This window comes from Bombyx mori, chromosome 1 (genome assembly GCF_030269925.1).
Source record: "Bombyx mori chromosome 1, ASM3026992v2".
NCBI lineage: Eukaryota > Metazoa > Arthropoda > Insecta > Lepidoptera > Bombycidae > Bombyx > Bombyx mori.
In genome coordinates, this window is record NC_085107.1 from 18,762,592 (window position 1) to 18,781,410 (window position 18,819).

General features: G+C 34.7%; 3 protein-coding genes across 4 annotated transcripts in view; all 3 read left to right on the top strand.

The window, feature by feature from the left end:
• LOC119628862 (uncharacterized) overlaps nt 1-15,225 on the top strand; it is a 36,344-nt gene extending 21,119 nt beyond the window's left edge. Inside the window, exon 1 of the mRNA XM_038012697.2 lies at nt 1-15,225. This exon is cut by the window's left edge and continues 21,119 nt beyond it. The gene's annotated coding sequence lies outside the window, so the exon portion shown is untranslated.
• The window catches only part of LOC134199590 (uncharacterized), a 21,669-nt gene extending 6,444 nt beyond the window's left edge, over nt 1-15,225 (top strand). The window contains exon 1 of the mRNA XM_062670828.1: nt 1-15,225. This exon is cut by the window's left edge and continues 6,444 nt beyond it. The gene's annotated coding sequence lies outside the window, so the exon portion shown is untranslated.
• Nucleotides 1-18,819, top strand: part of LOC101745029 (potassium voltage-gated channel protein Shaker) — a 527,752-nt gene that overhangs the window by 84,273 nt on the left and 424,660 nt on the right. The window lies entirely within an intron of this gene.

Here is an 18,819-nt window from a genome sequence, read left to right on the forward strand (position 1 = left end):
TGTTCGTTATTGTAATTTATACATTTATTAGTTTTGTTATCAATGTCCATGGCATAAAACTTCCCATTGTAATCATTATTTGTATATTTGTTTTTAAATTTTGTAAAATATTAGTTAATTACTTATTATAAAGTATGTCCTTATTATGTTTAAATAACAATAAATAAATAAAAATAATTTTCCAATAATCAAACCTCAATCAATGCCGTCAAATTGTATTTGATAGACCCAAACAGTTAAATGTCAATGTTAAATTCGTAATTATGAAATTCGTGAAAATACCACTAACAAAATATTTGTAGAAAACACGGTTTATATTTCAACGATGATATTATCATGATTATAATCATAACAAGAGTACCATGTCGAGGTTAGATTATTGCACGGGACACAAGACGACCTTACCTCCTCGTGTGCTAAGCCATTTTGGGTACCTGTTGATTCGAGTCTCCCGGTACTTAAAATGGATAGCCGGTGTGTCCTGGGTCACAGTTAGTAACTTTGTATAATATGTCTAACAAACCAATGGGGAATATATTTCGGCCCAAAAAAACATCAGGTTCTTACGTTTCATATGATGATCATTTTTTTTTATCGAAAATCTATTTCGTGGTAAGAATGAATGTAAAAATTTGTTATCTCAGTTCAGTTGATTACTTAAAATGAATAAGAAGTAACATTTTCAAATCTCAGTTAAAATATTTGCCTCTATTCCCGTGACATTATTATGCAATCTTGCTAATTGTGGGCGAAATGGGTCGTCCCTAATCTAAGGTGTGAAACGAACCGTGCCGATAGATGCGTGGCTGAGAAGGAGCTCAGTCTTGAACGGTGTGTCTTCGATACCTGGGCACCTCGAAGAACTATTAACGCCCTCCTTATGGCATGCCAGGCTCTGCTGTTTGTGAAATTGTATACCTGCGCTACTCGTGGGAACTATATCGGAGTCAGACAACAATAACGAATATGATATGCACTCTTTTAACGCCATCCTTGATGCAATACCTGAAACATCAAAGGCAAAAGACGAAGAATCAAGGAAGGTAGATTATCTAACATCATCTTCGTCTGCTCGAAGCACTTCGAGTTCTGATAGTTGGACAGACGCAGAATCACATGCATATAGTCGTGTTAAGGATTTAAGCGAAGGAGAAAATGCTAAGCAGAGTAAACGCAAAGTAACATCAAACCCTACAGAGAAGAGTCGAAAATATAAAAGAAACTTAAACCAACAACAATTATCTCAGCGTCTGAATTCTAAAGAAGTACGGCCTACTCGTCCATCGGTTGCACTTAAGCGCAGATTATCTCTGGATTCATCTGAACATTCTCAAAAGACCACTGACATGTTAATAGAACGCGATCAGGAAGAAATCAAAACGCTAATAAGAGAGTTAATCGAGGCTTCATTTGTTGGAATCCGCAACAGACACCCCATGAGCGAATACCAAATGCAATTGATTCATCTATCTCTCTGTGATCTTATTGAAAATATAAACATAAAAGGATCGGGACCGAGTTTCTCAGGCTTTATTCACAAAACTGATTGGATCATAATTGTTTGTGACAATTCGGAGAGTGAGCGGTGGTTAAAAAAAGCTATACCTACCTTGAAACCATGGCCGGACGCAGAATTGTCTATTATAGAAACACGGGACATACCAATCATCATAACAGGAACCGCATACATTCCATACAGCGAAGCTTTAACTATCAGTACCGCTTTTCATTTGTTGAACATTCAAAATCGAGGTCTGAACACAGAACACTGGAGAATGGTGAGTGTTAGGCCTGAAACGTTTGGTCAAACTGTAACATTCACTCTGGATCATGATTCCGCTGAGGTCTTACGAAGTCTAAACGGTCGCATCACACTTGGCTTCGAGAAGATCAAAATTGAAATAGAGAGTAATGTCAGTGAAACTCTAGATGACCCCGTACCAGGACCTTCGGGAATCACTCCAAAGCGTCGAAGAACGGAAAATCTGTAATAGACAAATATTTAAAAAGAATTTACATTACAATCCGAAAATTCAACGTGTTTTCTGTTTGTACTAACTAATACCAATTCAAAATTGTTAAACAAAAAATGGGATATCATGAGTAAACAACAACTTGTAAGCTCACAGTAAAACACGGTTTCTAAACATCGCAATTACAACAAACATATTGGTTTCAAGTAACATTTAATTTATATTAATTATTTTATGTTTTAATTAATTATCTGATTGGATTAATAATAATAATTTGAACTGTTTTAGTTTGAGTGGGATGAGAGGAATGAAATTTTAATGTAATTTTCTAATTTACTTACTCTTCATTTATTTACTGGATCGATATAGTATTTTAACAGTATTTATAGGTATATATTGCCTCGGTTTGCAAGCTGTGGAAAACATCTGTCAAGGCTTTAATGAGCAAGAATTTCACATGACCACGACTGTTCTGCCAAGAGCAACCGATTATGATGATATTATAACTCACTTATTTTAAATTCATTCAATTTAGATAATGTGTTCGTCATTGTAATTTATAAATTTGTTAGTTTTGTTATAAATGTCCATAACGTAAACCTTCCCAATGTAATCATTATTTGTATATTTGTTTTTATATTTTGTAAAATAATACTTAGTTATTTTAAAGTATGTGCTTATTAAGTTAAAATAACAATAAATAAATAAAAATAATTTTCCAATAATCAAACCTCAATCAGTGCCGTCAAATTGTATTTGATAGACCCAAATAGTTAAATGTCAATGTTAAATTCGTAATGATTAAATTCGTGCATATGCCACTAACAAAATATTTGTAGAAAACACGGTTTATATTTCAACGATGATATTATCATGATTATAATCATAACAATAGCACCATGTCGAGGTTAGATTTTTGCATGGGACACAAGACGACCTTACCTCCTCGTGTGCTAAGCCATTTTGGGTACCTGTTGATCTGAGTCTCCCGGTACTTAAAATGGATAGCCGGTGTGTCCTGGGTCACAGTTAGTAACTTTGTATAATATGTCTAACAAACAAATGGGGAATCAATTTCGGCCCAAATAAATCAGGTTCTTACGTTTCATATGATGATCAATTCTTTTTATCGAAAATCTATTTCGTGGTAAGAATTAATATTAAAATTTGTTATCTCAGTTCAGTTGATTACTTAAAATGAATAAGAAGTAACATTTTCAAATCTCAGTTAAAATATTTGACTCTATTCCCGTGACATTATTATGCAATCTTGCTAATTGTGGGCGAAATGGGTCGTCCCTAATCTAAGGTGTGAAACGAACCGTGCCGATAGATGCGTGGCTGAGAAGGAGCTCAGTCTTGAACGGTGTGTCTTCGATACCTGGGCACCTCGAAGAACTATTAACGCCCTCCTTATGGCATGCCAGGCTCTGCTGTTTGTGAAATTGTATTCCTGCGCTACTCGTGGGAACTATATCGGAGTCAGACAACAATAACGAATATGATATGCACTCTTTTAATGCCATCCTTGATGAAATACCTGGAACATCAAAGGCAAAAGACGAAGAATCAAGGAAGGTAGATTATCTAACATCATCTTCGTCTGCTCGAAGCACTTCGAGTTCTGATAGTTGGACAGACGCAGAATCACATGCATATAGTCGTATTAAGGACTTAAGCGAGGGAGAAAATGCTAAGAAGAGTAAATGCAAAACAACATCAAACCCTACAGAGAAGAGCCGAAAATATAAAAGAAACTTAAACCAACAACGATTATCTCAGCCTCTGAATTCTAAAGAAGTACGGCCTACTCGTCCATCGGTTGTACTTAAGCGCAGATTGTCTCTGGATTCATCTGAACATTTTCAAAAGACCACTGACATGTTAATAGAACGCGATCAGGAAGAAATCAAAACGCAAATGAGAGAGTTAATCGAGGCTTCATCTATTGGAATCCGCAACAAATACCCCATGAGCGAATACCAAATGCAATTGATTCATCTATCTCTCTGTGATCTTATTGAAAATATAAACATAAAAGGATCGGGACCGAGTTTCTCAGGCTTTATTCACAAAACTGATTGGATCATAATTGTTTGTGACAATTCGGAGAGTGAGCGGTGGTTAAAAAAAGCTATACCTACCTTGAAACCATGGCCGGACGCAGAATTGTCTATTATAGAAACACGGGACATACCAATCATCATAACAGGAACCGCATACATTCCATACAGCGAAGCTTTAACTATCAGTACCGCTTTTCATTTGTTGAACATTCAAAATCGAGGTCTGAACACAGAACACTGGAGAATGGTGAGTGTTAGGCCTGAAACGTTTGGTCAAACTGTAACATTCACTCTGGATCATGATTCCTCTGAGGTCTTACGAAGTCTAAACGGTCGCATCACACTTGGCTTCGAGAAGATCAAAATTGAAATAGAGAGTAATGTCAGTGAAACTCTAGATGACCCCGTACCAGGACCTTCGGGAATCACTCCAAAGCGTCGAAGAACGGAAAATCTGTAATAGACAAATATTTAAAAACAGCTTTTGCTATATTCCGAAAATCAACGTGTTTTCTGTTTGTGCTAATACCAATTCAAAATTGTTAAACAAAAAATGGGATATCATGAGTAAACAACAACTTGTAAGCTCACAGTAAAACACGGTTTCTAAACATCGCAATTACAACAAACATATTGGTTTCAAGTAACATTTAATTTATATTAATTATTTTATGTTTTAATTAATTATCTGATTAGATTAATAATAATAATTTGAACTGTTTTAGTTTGAGTGGGATGAGAGGAATGAAATTTTAATGTAATTTTCTAATTTACTTACTCTTCGTTTATTTACTGGATCGACATAGTATTTTAACAGTATCTATATAATTCACTTATTTTAAATTCATTTAATCTAGATAATGTGTTCGTTATTGTAATTTATACATTTATTAGTTTTGTTATCAATGTCCATGGCATAAAACTTCCCATTGTAATCATTATTTGTATATTTGTTTTTAAATTTTGTAAAATATTAGTTAATTACTTATTATAAAGTATGTCCTTATTATGTTTAAATAACAATAAATAAATAAAAATAATTTTCCAATAATCAAACCTCAATCAATGCCGTCAAATTGTATTTGATAGACCCAAACAGTTAAATGTCAATGTTAAATTCGTAATTATGAAATTCGTGAAAATACCACTAACAAAATATTTGTAGAAAACACGGTTTATATTTCAACGATGATATTATCATGATTATAATCATAACAAGAGTACCATGTCGAGGTTAGATTATTGCACGGGACACAAGACGACCTTACCTCCTCGTGTGCTAAGCCATTTTGGGTACCTGTTGATTCGAGTCTCCCGGTACTTAAAATGGATAGCCGGTGTGTCCTGAGTCACAGTTAGTAACTTTGTATAATATGTCTAACAAACCAATGGGGAATATATTTCGGCCCAAAAAAACATCAGGTTCTTACGTTTCATATGATGATCATTTTTTTTTATCGAAAATCTATTTCGTGGTAAGAATGAATGTAAAAATTTGTTATCTCAGTTCAGTTGATTACTTAAAATGAATAAGAAGTAACATTTTCAAATCTCAGTTAAAATATTTGCCTCTATTCCCGTGACATTATTATGCAATCTTGCTAATTGTGGGCGAAATGGGTCGTCCCTAATCTAAGGTGTGAAACGAACCGTGCCGATAGATGCGTGGCTGAGAAGGAGCTCAGTCTTGAACGGTGTGTCTTCGATACCTGGGCACCTCGAAGAACTATTAACGCCCTCCTTATGGCATGCCAGGCTCTGCTGTTTGTGAAATTGTATACCTGCGCTACTCGTGGGAACTATATCGGAGTCAGACAACAATAACGAATATGATATGCACTCTTTTAACGCCATCCTTGATGCAATACCTGAAACATCAAAGGCAAAAGACGAAGAATCAAGGAAGGTAGATTATCTAACATCATCTTCGTCTGCTCGAAGCACTTCGAGTTCTGATAGTTGGACAGACGCAGAATCACATGCATATAGTCGTATTAAGGACTTAAGCGAAGGAGAAAATGCTAAGCAGAGTAAACGCAAAGTAACATCAAACCCTACAGAGAAGAGTCGAAAATATAAAAGAAACTTAAACCTACAACGATTATCTCAGCGTCTGAATTCTAAAGAAGTACGACCTACTCGTCCATCGGTTGTACTTAAGCGCAGATTGTCTCTGGATTCATCTGAACATTCTCAAAATACCATTGACATGTTAATAGAACGCGATCAGGAAGAAATCAAAACGCCAATGAGAGAGTTAATCGAGGCTTCATCTGTTGGAATCCGCAACAGATACCCCATGAGCGAATACCAAATGCAATTGATTCATCTATCTCTCTGTGATCTTATTGAAAAGATAAACATAAAAGGATCGGGACCGAGTTTCTCAGGCTTTATTCACAAAACTGATTGGATCATAATTGTTTGTGACAATTCTGAGAGTGAGCGGTGGTTAAAAAAAGCTATACCTACCTTGAGACCGTGGCCGGACGCAGAATTGTCTATTATAGAAACACGGGACATACCAATCATCATAACAGGAACCGCATACATTCCATACAGCGAAGCTTTAACTATCAGTACCGCTTTTCATTTGTTGAACATTCAAAATCGAGGTCTGAACACAGAACACTGGAGAATGGTGAGTGTTAGGCCTGAAACGTTTGGTCAAACTGTAACATTCACTCTGGATCATGATTCCGCTGAGGTCTTACGAAGTCTAAACGGTCGCATCACACTTGGCTTCGAGAAGATCAAAATTGAAATAGAGAGTAATGTCAGTGAAACTCTAGATGACCCCGTACCAGGAACTTCGGGAATCACTCCAAAGCGTCGAAGAACGGAAAATCTGTAATAGACAAATATTTAAAAAGAATTTACATTACAATCCGAAAATTCAACGTGTTTTCTGTTTGTACTAACTAATACCAATTCAAAATTGTTAAACAAAAAATGGGATATCATGAGTAAACAACAACTTGTAAGCTCACAATAAAACACGGTTTCTAAACATCGCAATTACAACAAACATATTGGTTTCAAGTAACATTTAATTTATATTAATTATTTTATGTTTTAATTAATTATCTGATTAGATTAATAATAATAATTTGAACTGTTTTAGTTTGAGTGGGATGAGAGGAATGAAATTTTAATGTAATTTTCTAATTTACTTACTCTTCATTTATTTACTGGATCGATATAGTATTTTAACAGTATTTATAGGTATATATTGCCTCGGTTTGCAAGCTGTGGAAAACATCTGTCAAGGCTTTAATGAGCAAGAATTTCACATGACCACGACTGTTCTGCCAAGAGCAACCGATTATGATGATATTATAACTCACTTATTTTAAATTCATTCAATTTAGATAATGTGTTCGTCATTGTAATTTATAAATTTGTTAGTTTTGTTATAAATGTCCATAACGTAAACCTTCCCAATGTAATCATTATTTGTATATTTGTTTTTATATTTTGTAAAATAATACTTAGTTATTTTAAAGTATGTGCTTATTAAGTTAAAATAACAATAAATAAATAAAAATAATTTTCCAATAATCAAACCTCAATCAGTGCCGTCAAATTGTATTTGATAGACCCAAATAGTTAAATGTCAATGTTAAATTCGTAATGATTAAATTCGTGCATATGCCACTAACAAAATATTTGTAGAAAACACGGTTTATATTTCAACGATGATATTATCATGATTATAATCATAACAATAGCACCATGTCGAGGTTAGATTATTGCATAGGACACAAGACGACCTTACCTCCTCGTGTGCTAAGCCATTTTGGGTACCTGTTGATCTGAGTCTCCCGGTACTTAAAATGGATAGCCGGTGTGTCCTGGGTCACAGTTAGTAACTTTGTATAATATGTCTAACAAACAAATGGGGAATCAATTTCGGCCCAAATAAATCAGGTTCTTACGTTTCATATGATGATCAATTCTTTTTATCGAAAATCTATTTCGTGGTAAGAATTAATATTAAAATTTGTTATCTCAGTTCAGTTGATTACTTAAAATGAATAAGAAGTAACATTTTCAAATCTCAGTTAAAATATTTGACTCTATTCCCGTGACATTATTATGCAATCTTGCTAATTGTGGGCGAAATGGGTCGTCCCTAATCTAAGGTGTGAAAAGAACCGTGCCGATAGATGCGTGGCTGAGAAGGAGCTCAGTCTTGAACGGTGTGTCTTCGATACCTGGGCACCTCGAAGAACTATTAACGCCCTCCTTATGGCATGCCAGGCTCTGCTGTTTGTGAAATTGTATTCCTGCGCTACTCGTGGGAACTATATCGGAGTCAGACAACAATAACGAATATGATATGCACTCTTTTAATGCCATCCTTGATGAAATACCTGGAACATCAAAGGCAAAAGACGAAGAATCAAGGAAGGTAGATTATCTAACATCATCTTCGTCTGCTCGAAGCACTTCGAGTTCTGATAGTTGGACAGACGCAGAATCACATGCATATAGTCGTATTAAGGACTTAAGCGAGGGAGAAAATGCTAAGAAGAGTAAATGCAAAACAACATCAAACCCTACAGAGAAGAGCCGAAAATATAAAAGAAACTTAAACCAACAACGATTATCTCAGCCTCTGAATTCTAAAGAAGTACGGCCTACTCGTCCATCGGTTGTACTTAAGCGCAGATTATCTCTGGATTCATTTGAACATTCCCCTAAGACCAGTGACATGTTAATAGTACGCAATCAGGAAGAAATTAAAACGCCAATGAGAGAGTTAATCGAGGCTTCTTCTGTTGGAATCCGCAACAGACACCCCATGAGCGAATACCAAATGCAATTGATTCATCTATCCCTCTGTGATCTTATTGAAAATATAAACATAAAAGGATCAGGACCGAGTTTCTCAGGCTTTATTCACAAAAATGATTGGATCATGATTGTTTGTGACAATTCGGATAGTGAGCGGTGGTTAAAAAAAGCTATACCTACCTTGAAACCGTGGCCGGAGGCAGAACTGTCTATTATAGAAACACGGGATATAGCCAACATCACAACAGGAACCGCATACATTCCATACAGCGAAGCTTTAACTATCAGTAGCGCTTTTCATTTGTTGAACATTCAAAATCGAGGTCTGAACACAGAACACTGGAAAGTGGTGAGTGTTAGGCCTGAAACGTTTGGTCAAACTATAACATTCACTCTGGATCATGATTCCGCTGAGGTCTTACGAAGTCTAAACGGTCGCATCACACTTGGCTTCGAGAAGATCAAAATTGAAATAGAGAGTAATGTCAGTGAAACTCCAGATGACCCCGTACCAGGACCTTCGGGAATCACTCCAAAGCGTCGAAGAACGGAAAATCTGTAATAGACAAATATTTAAAAAGAATTTACATTACAATCCGAAAATTCAACGTGTTTTCTGTTTGTACTAACTAATACCAATTCAAAATTGTTAAACAAAAAATGGGATATCATGAGTAAACAACAACTTGTAAGCTCACAGTAAAACACGGTTTCTAAACATCGCAATTACAACAAACATATTGGTTTCAAGTAACATTTAATTTATATTAATTATTTTATGTTTTAATTAATTATCTGATTAGATTAATAATAATAATTTGAACTGTTTTAGTTTGAGTGGGATGAGAGGAATGAAATTTTAATGTAATTTTCTAATTTACTTACTCTTCATTTATTTACTGGATCGATATAGTATTTTAACAGTATTTATAGGTATATATTGCCTCGGTTTGCAAGCTGTGGAAAACATCTGTCAAGGCTTTAATGAGCAAGAATTTCACATGACCACGACTGTTCTGCCAAGAGCAACCGATTATGATGATATTATAACTCACTTATTTTAAATTCATTCAATTTAGATAATGTGTTCGTCATTGTAATTTATAAATTTGTTAGTTTTGTTATAAATGTCCATAACGTAAACCTTCCCAATGTAATCATTATTTGTATATTTGTTTTTATATTTTGTAAAATAATACTTAGTTATTTTAAAGTATGTGCTTATTAAGTTAAAATAACAATAAATAAATAAAAATAATTTTCCAATAATCAAACCTCAATCAGTGCCGTCAAATTGTATTTGATAGACCCAAATAGTTAAATGTCAATGTTAAATTCGTAATGATTAAATTCGTGCATATGCCACTAACAAAATATTTGTAGAAAACACGGTTTATATTTCAACGATGATATTATCATGATTATAATCATAACAATAGCACCATGTCGAGGTTAGATTATTGCATGGGACACAAGACGACCTTACCTCCTCGTGTGCTAAGCCATTTTGGGTACCTGTTGATCTGAGTCTCCCGGTACTTAAAATGGATAGCCGGTGTGTCCTGGGTCACAGTTAGTAACTTTGTATAATATGTCTAACAAACAAATGGGGAATCAATTTCGGCCCAAATAAAACAGGTTCTTACGTTTCATATGATGATCAATTCTTTTTATCGAAAATCTATTTCGTGGTAAGAATTAATATTAAAATTTGTTATCTCAGTTCAGTTGATTACTTAAAATGAATAAGAAGTAACATTTTCAAATCTCAGTTAAAATATTTGACTCTATTCCCGTGACATTATTATGCAATCTTGCTAATTGTGGGCGAAATGGGTCGTCCCTAATCTAAGGTGTGAAACGAACCGTGCCGATAGATGCGTGGCTGAGAAGGAGCTCAGTCTTGAACGGTGTGTCTTCGATACCTGGGCACCTCGAAGAACTATTAACGCCCTCCTTATGGCATGCCAGGCTCTGCTGTTTGTGAAATTGTATACCTGCGCTACTCGTGGGAACTATATCGGAGTCAGACAACAATAACGAATATGATATGCACTCTTTTAACGCCATCCTTGATGCAATACCTGAAACATCAAAGGCAAAAGACGAAGAATCAAGGAAGGTAGATTATCTAACATCATCTTCGTCTGCTCGAAGCACTTCGAGTTCTGATAGTTGGACAGACGCAGAATCACATGCATATAGTCGTGTTAAGGATTTAAGCGAAGGAGAAAATGCTAAGCAGAGTAAACGCAAAGTAACATCAAACCCTACAGAGAAGAGTCGAAAATATAAAAGAAACTTAAACCAACAACAATTATCTCAGCGTCTGAATTCTAAAGAAGTACGGCCTACTCGTCCATCGGTTGCACTTAAGCGCAGATTATCTCTGGATTCATCTGAACATTCTCAAAAGACCACTGACATGTTAATAGAACGCGATCAGGAAGAAATCAAAACGCTAATAAGAGAGTTAATCGAGGCTTCATTTGTTGGAATCCGCAACAGACACCCCATGAGCGAATACCAAATGCAATTGATTCATCTATCTCTCTGTTATCTTATTGAAAATATAAACATAAAAGGATCGGGACCGAGTTTCTCAGGCTTTATTCACAAAACTGATTGGATCATAATTGTTTGTGACAATTCGGAGAGTGAGCGGTGGTTAAAAAAAGCTATACCTACCTTGAAACCATGGCCGGACGCAGAATTGTCTATTATAGAAACACGGGACATACCAATCATCATAACAGGAACCGCATACATTCCATACAGCGAAGCTTTAACTATCAGTACCGCTTTTCATTTGTTGAACATTCAAAATCGAGGTCTGAACACAGAACACTGGAGAATGGTGAGTGTTAGGCCTGAAACGTTTGGTCAAACTGTAACATTCACTCTGGATCATGATTCCGCTGAGGTCTTACGAAGTCTAAACGGTCGCATCACACTTGGCTTCGAGAAGATCAAAATTGAAATAGAGAGTAATGTCAGTGAAACTCTAGATGACCCCGTACCAGGACCTTCGGGAATCACTCCAAAGCGTCGAAGAACGGAAAATCTGTAATAGACAAATATTTAAAAAGAGCTTTTGCTATATTCCGAAAATCAACGTGTTTTCTGTTTGTGCTAATACCAATTCAAAATTGTTAAACAAAAAATGGGATATCATGAGTAAACAACAACTTGTAAGCTCACAGTAAAACACGGTTTCTAAACATCGCAATTACAACAAACATATTGGTTTCAAGTAACATTTAATTTATATTAATTATTTTATGTTTTAATTAATTATCTGATTAGATTAATAATAATAATTTGAACTGTTTTAGTTTGAGTGGGATGAGAGGAATGAAATTTTAATGTAATTTTCTAATTTACTTACTCTTCATTTATTTACTGGATCGATATAGTATTTTAACAGTATTTATAGGTATATATTGCCTCGGTTTGCAAGCTGTGGAAAACATCTGTCAAGGCTTTAATGAGCAAGAATTTCACATGACCACGACTGTTCTGCCAAGAGCAACCGATTATGATGATATTATAACTCACTTATTTTAAATTCATTCAATTTAGATAATGTGTTCGTCATTGTAATTTATAAATTTGTTAGTTTTGTTATAAATGTCCATAACGTAAACCTTCCCAATGTAATCATTATTTGTATATTTGTTTTTATATTTTGTAAAATAATACTTAGTTATTTTAAAGTATGTGCTTATTAAGTTAAAATAACAATAAATAAATAAAAATAATTTTCCAATAATCAAACCTCAATCAGTGCCGTCAAATTGTATTTGATAGACCCAAATAGTTAAATGTCAATGTTAAATTCGTAATGATTAAATTCGTGCATATGCCACTAACAAAATATTTGTAGAAAACACGGTTTATATTTCAACGATGATATTATCATGATTATAATCATAACAATAGCACCATGTCGAGGTTAGATTATTGCATGGGACACAAGACGACCTTACCTCCTCGTGTGCTAAGCCATTTTGGGTACCTGTTGATCTGAGTCTCCCGGTACTTAAAATGGATAGCCGGTGTGTCCTGGGTCACAGTTAGTAACTTTGTATAATATGTCTAACAAACAAATGGGGAATCAATTTCGGCCCAAATAAATCAGGTTCTTACGTTTCATATGATGATCAATTCTTTTTATCGAAAATCTATTTCGTGGTAAGAATTAATATTAAAATTTGTTATCTCAGTTCAGTTGATTACTTAAAATGAATAAGAAGTAACATTTTCAAATCTCAGTTAAAATATTTGACTCTATTCCCGTGACATTATTATGCAATCTTGCTAATTGTGGGCGAAATGGGTCGTCCCTAATCTAAGGTGTGAAACGAACCGTGCCGATAGATGCGTGGCTGAGAAGGAGCTCAGTCTTGAACGGTGTGTCTTCGATACCTGGGCACCTCGAAGAACTATTAACGCCCTCCTTATGGCATGCCAGTCTCTGCTGTTTGTGAAATTGTATACCTGCGCTACTCGTGGGAACTATATCGGAGTCAGACAACAATAACGAATATGATATGCACTCTTTTAATGCCATCCTTGATGAAATACCTGGAACATCAAAGGCAAAAGACGAAGAATCAAGGAAGGTAGATTATCTAACATCATCTTCGTCTGCTCGAAGCACTTCGAGTTCTGATAGTTGGACAGACGCAGAATCACATGCATATAGTCGTGTTAAAGATTTAAGCGAAGGAGAAAATGCTAAGCAGAGTAAACGCAAAGTAACATCAAACCCTACAGAGAAGAGTCGAAAATATAAAAGAAACTTAAACCTACAACGATTATCTCAGCGTCTGAATTCTAAAGAAGTACGACCTACTCGTCCATCGGTTGTACTTAAGCGCAGATTGTCTCTGGATTCATCTGAACATTCTCAAAATACCATTGACATGTTAATAGAACGCGATCAGGAAGAAATCAAAACGCCAATGAGAGAGTTAATCGAGGCTTCTTCTGTTGGAATCCGCAACAGATACCCCATGAGCGAATACCAAATGCAATTGATTCATCTATCTCTCTGTGATCTTATTGAAAAGATAAACATAAAAGGATCGGGACCGAGTTTCTCAGGCTTTATTCACAAAACTGATTGGATCATAATTGTTTGTGACAATTCGGAGAGTGAGCGGTGGTTAAAAAAAGCTATACCTACCTTGAAACCATGGCCGGACGCAGAACTGTCTATTATAGAAACACGGGACATACCAATCATCATAACAGGAACCGCATACATTCCATACAGCGAAGCTTTAACTATCAGTACCGCTTTTCATTTGTTGAACATTCAAAATCGAGGTCTGAACACAGAACACTGGAAAGTGGTGAGTGTTAGGCCTGAAACGTTTGGTCAAACTATAACATTCACTCTGGATCATGATTCCGCTGAGGTCTTACGAAGTCTAAACGGTCGCATCACACTTGGCTTCGAGAAGATCAAAATTGAAATAGAGAGTAATGTCAGTGAAACTCTAGATGACCCCGTACCAGGACCTTCGGGAATCACTCCAAAGCGTCGAAGAACGGAAAATCTGTAATAGACAAATATTTAAAAAGAGCTTTTGCTATATTCCGAAAATTCAACGTGTTTTCTGTTTGTGCTAATACCAATTCAAATTTGTTAAACAAAAAATGGGATATCATAACTAAACAACAACTTGTAAGCTCACAGTAAAACACAGTTTCTAAGCATCGCAATTGATGCATAAAAAACAACAAACATGTTGGTCCAAGCAACATTTTATTTAAATAAAGTTCCTTCAAATGTGGTCATAACTAAGATTTTGTATTTAATTTTAATTATTTTATAATTCAATTAACTATCTGATTAGATTATTTATGATAATATGAACTGTTTTAGTTTTAATGAGATGAAAAGATTGAAATGTAATTTTCTAATTTACTTACATACTCTAAAATTTTTTTCAATAACTCACTATTTTTAATTTCATTTAATTTAGATAATGTATTCGTCATTGTAATTTATAAATTTGTTAGTTTTGTTATAAATGTCCGTGACATAAAGCTTTCTAATGTTATAATTATTTGTATATTCATTTTCATGTTTTGTAAAATAAAACTTAATTAGTGATTTTAAAGTATGTGCTTATTAAGTTAAAATAACAATAAATAAATAAAATTGTTTTCCAATAATCAAACCTCAATCAGTGCCGTCAAATTGTATTTGAAAGACCCAAATAGTTAAATGTCAATGTTAAACTCGTAATTATGAAATTCGTGAGTATGCCACTAACAAAATATTTGTAGAAAACACGGTTTATATTTAAACGATGATATTATCACGATTATAATCATAACAATAGTACCATGTCGAGGTTAGATTATTGCATGGGACACAAGACGACCTTACCTCCTCGTGTGCTAAGCCATTTTGGGTACCTGTTGATTCGAGTCTCCCGGTACTTACAATGGATAGCCGGTGTGTCCTGGGTCACAGTTAGTAACTTTGTATAATAATGTCTAACAAACCAATGGGGAATATATTTCGGTTAAAAAAAAATATCAGGTTCTTACGTTTCATATGATGATCAATTTTTTTCTATCGAAAATCTATTTCGTGGTAAGAATGAATGTAAAAATTTGTTATCTCATTTCAGTTGATTACTTAAAATGAATAAGAAGTAACATTTTCAAATCTCAGTTAAAATATTTGCCTCTATTCCCGTGAAATTATTTTGCAATTTTGCTAATTGTGGGCGAAATGGGTCGTCCCTAATCTAAGGTGTGAAACGAACCGTGCCGATAGATGCGTGGCTGAGAAGGAGCTCAGTCTTGAACGGTGTGTCTTCGATACCTGGGCACCTCGAAGAACTATTAACGCCCTCCTTATGGCATGCCAGGCTCTGCTGTTTGTGAAATTGTATTCCTGCGCTACTCGTGGGAACTATATCGGAGTCAGACAACAATAACGAATATGATATGTACTCTTTTAATGCCATCCTTGATGCAATACCTGGAACATCAAAGGCAAAAGACGAAGAATCAAGGAAGGTAAATTATCTAACATCATCTTCGTCTGCTCGAAGCACTTCGAGTTCTGATAGTTGGACAGACGCAGAATCACGTGCATATAGTCGTAGAAACTTAGAACAAGAACGATTATCTCAGCATTTGGATTCTGAAGAAGTACAATCAACTCGTCCTTCGGCTGTACCTAAACGAAGTTGGACTCCAGATTCATCTGAGGATTCTCCCCAGGCCACAGTTGCGTTAAATGTTCGCAATCAGGAAGAAATCAAAACGCCATTGAGAGAGTTAATCGAAGCTTCTTCTGTTGGAATCCGCAGCAAATACCCCATGAGCGAATACCAAATGCAATTGATTCATAGATCTCTCTGTGATCTTATTGAAGATATAAATATAAAAGCATCAGGACCGAGTTTCTCAGGCTTTATTCACAAAACTGATTGGATCATGATTGTTTGTGACAACTCGAAGAGTGAGCGGTGGTTAAAAAGAGTTTTACCTACCTTGGAACCATGGCCGGACGCAGAACTGTCTATTATAGAAACACGGGACATACCCAACGTCACAACAGGAACCGCATACATTCCATACAGCGAAGCTCTAACCGTCAGCAGCGCTTTTAATTTGTTGAGTATCCAAAACCGTGGTCTGAACACAGAATACTGGAGAGTAGTGAAAACTACGTATGGAGAATGGGGAGAAATTGTAAAATTCACTCTGGATCATATTTCCGCTGAAGTCTTACGAAGTCTAAACGGTCGTGTCACACTTGGCTTCAAGAAAATCAAAATTGAAACAGAGAGTATTGTCAGTGAAACACTAAAAGGTCCCGTAGCAGGACCTTCAAGAATAAACCCAAAACGTCGCAAATTGGATAATTAAAATTTCACAACTCATCGAAATTCAACGTTATTACCGGCTGTTTTATGTTACGTACTTACAATATAAAAATAATTATTTAATTCGATCATAATCACTCAACGTTCTAATCTAATTGAAAGTAATTTTCATAGTAAGAACATGTTAGATAATATTATAGTACTCGTAATTATTTTATGTTTTCACAACACTTGCCTACAATAATATTTACTTTATACAATTTGTTATGTCGTCTACTTAATCAAATTGAGACCCATGAATAGGGTAACCATAATATATGTATATCAAGACCCCAATAAATAACTTTTAGTTTTTTAAATCAAAATATTACAAGGAATTAGTAAAATTCCGTGTTAGTTTAAAAAAAACACTAAAGCGTTCTGTATCATTACCATTTTTCATTCAGATATGTGTAAATTTTTTGTTACGTTGAATGTAAGCTTTAGTTCAGCATCTTTAAAATTAAGCAATATCTCAATAATATCACAAGAACGAAAATATACTAATTTATCGACATTTATTTTTGAATACGTATTCATTTCCCAGTCACCACGCGGCAGTCAGACGTCGGTTCTCAAATGTACGAATGTTGTAAGGTGTAATGTTGAGGGGCATACATAGATAAATTGTAAGACGGCTCGTATGATTCAGATTATTGTATGTGAATAAAAACCAGGTGTCTCAAATTCTATTGGAAATAAAAAATAAAATAAAAAAATGATGTGTATTATTTCATTTTACGTTTTTGGTTTATTTAGACCTTGCAAGTTGTATACAAAAAATCATTTAATTTTTTTATCAAAACCTGTTCTAACATTTCCAAACAATAATGCATATTTCCATTCTAAAATGGATAAACGGAATATAAATGATGTAAACGGATACTTATGAAATATGTCGATTACTTTTCAAACAGTAAATATTCAGGAAAATTATATATTATAATAATACTAGCTGACCCGGCAAACGTTGTGTTGCCTTAAATAAGATTGCTATGGAAATTCTACTGTAGAAAAAAAAACCTCATTTAACCACATAATACCTCATCATAAACAAAAATATATATCCAAAAAATTAAAATTAAAAATAAACGTTTGGGGTAGACGGACAACCCTTTTCACTTAGGTATGAAAAATAGATAGTAGCCGATTCTCAACCCTGACCGATATGCACGCTAAGATTCACTAAAATCGGTCGAGCCGTTTCGGAGGAGTATGGGAATGAACATTGTGACACGAGAATTTTATATATTAGATGTAACCAAGGTAAAACGAGAAGGGAAAAAATTAATGCATCACGGTAATAAAACTGGTAAGGTTTGAAGGTATGGTTATGTTTTTAAAGGTATTACGGTTTAATTGAAGTCTGTATTACCGGTGAGATATAATCTGTTAGGAATCGTTACCCGCTGAGAAGATAAAAAGTTCAGCAGAATTATGCTATGAACTCCGTAAGTTACATCGAACCCATTCTAGTGGCGTCCAACAACGCTGAGAGTTAAGGTGGACTCATCAAAATATGTCTACGGTGGATGCTGCGTGAGCCTGTTCCAGATTGAAGCTAACAACGGCAACAATAAGGGATGACGTGAAAAGATGTAGTAAATGTGGTAGACATGAAAAGACGTAGTAAATTTAAAGTAGCTTTTTGATATATGAAACGGAAACACGCATTTTCTCGTAGCGGCTAGACACTATGTATACCTTCCCAGAATTACTGTCCTTGAATATTGATTCTTCGAAGATTTGTTTTCTAAAGTTTTATATATTTTTAAAGCTACTAATAATAAAATAATTGCATTATATTTATGTTCTACTTTAATCATTGCATTTTCTAAATAGTTCAGCAAAAAATTTGATATGCGAGTTGTCCTCGGCTATCGTTAATTCCCGCAGACCACTTTTTTTTACAAAATATTTACTATTATTACATTTTATTTTACTATTATAAGATAAAATTACAAACATATATTTTTATTATAAAATTTTACTTGATGGCAGTTTTAATATAGTTAATTAAGCATAGCATTATATAAACAGCATTTACTGAGAACTTTACTTAATTAATAAATAAGTCTA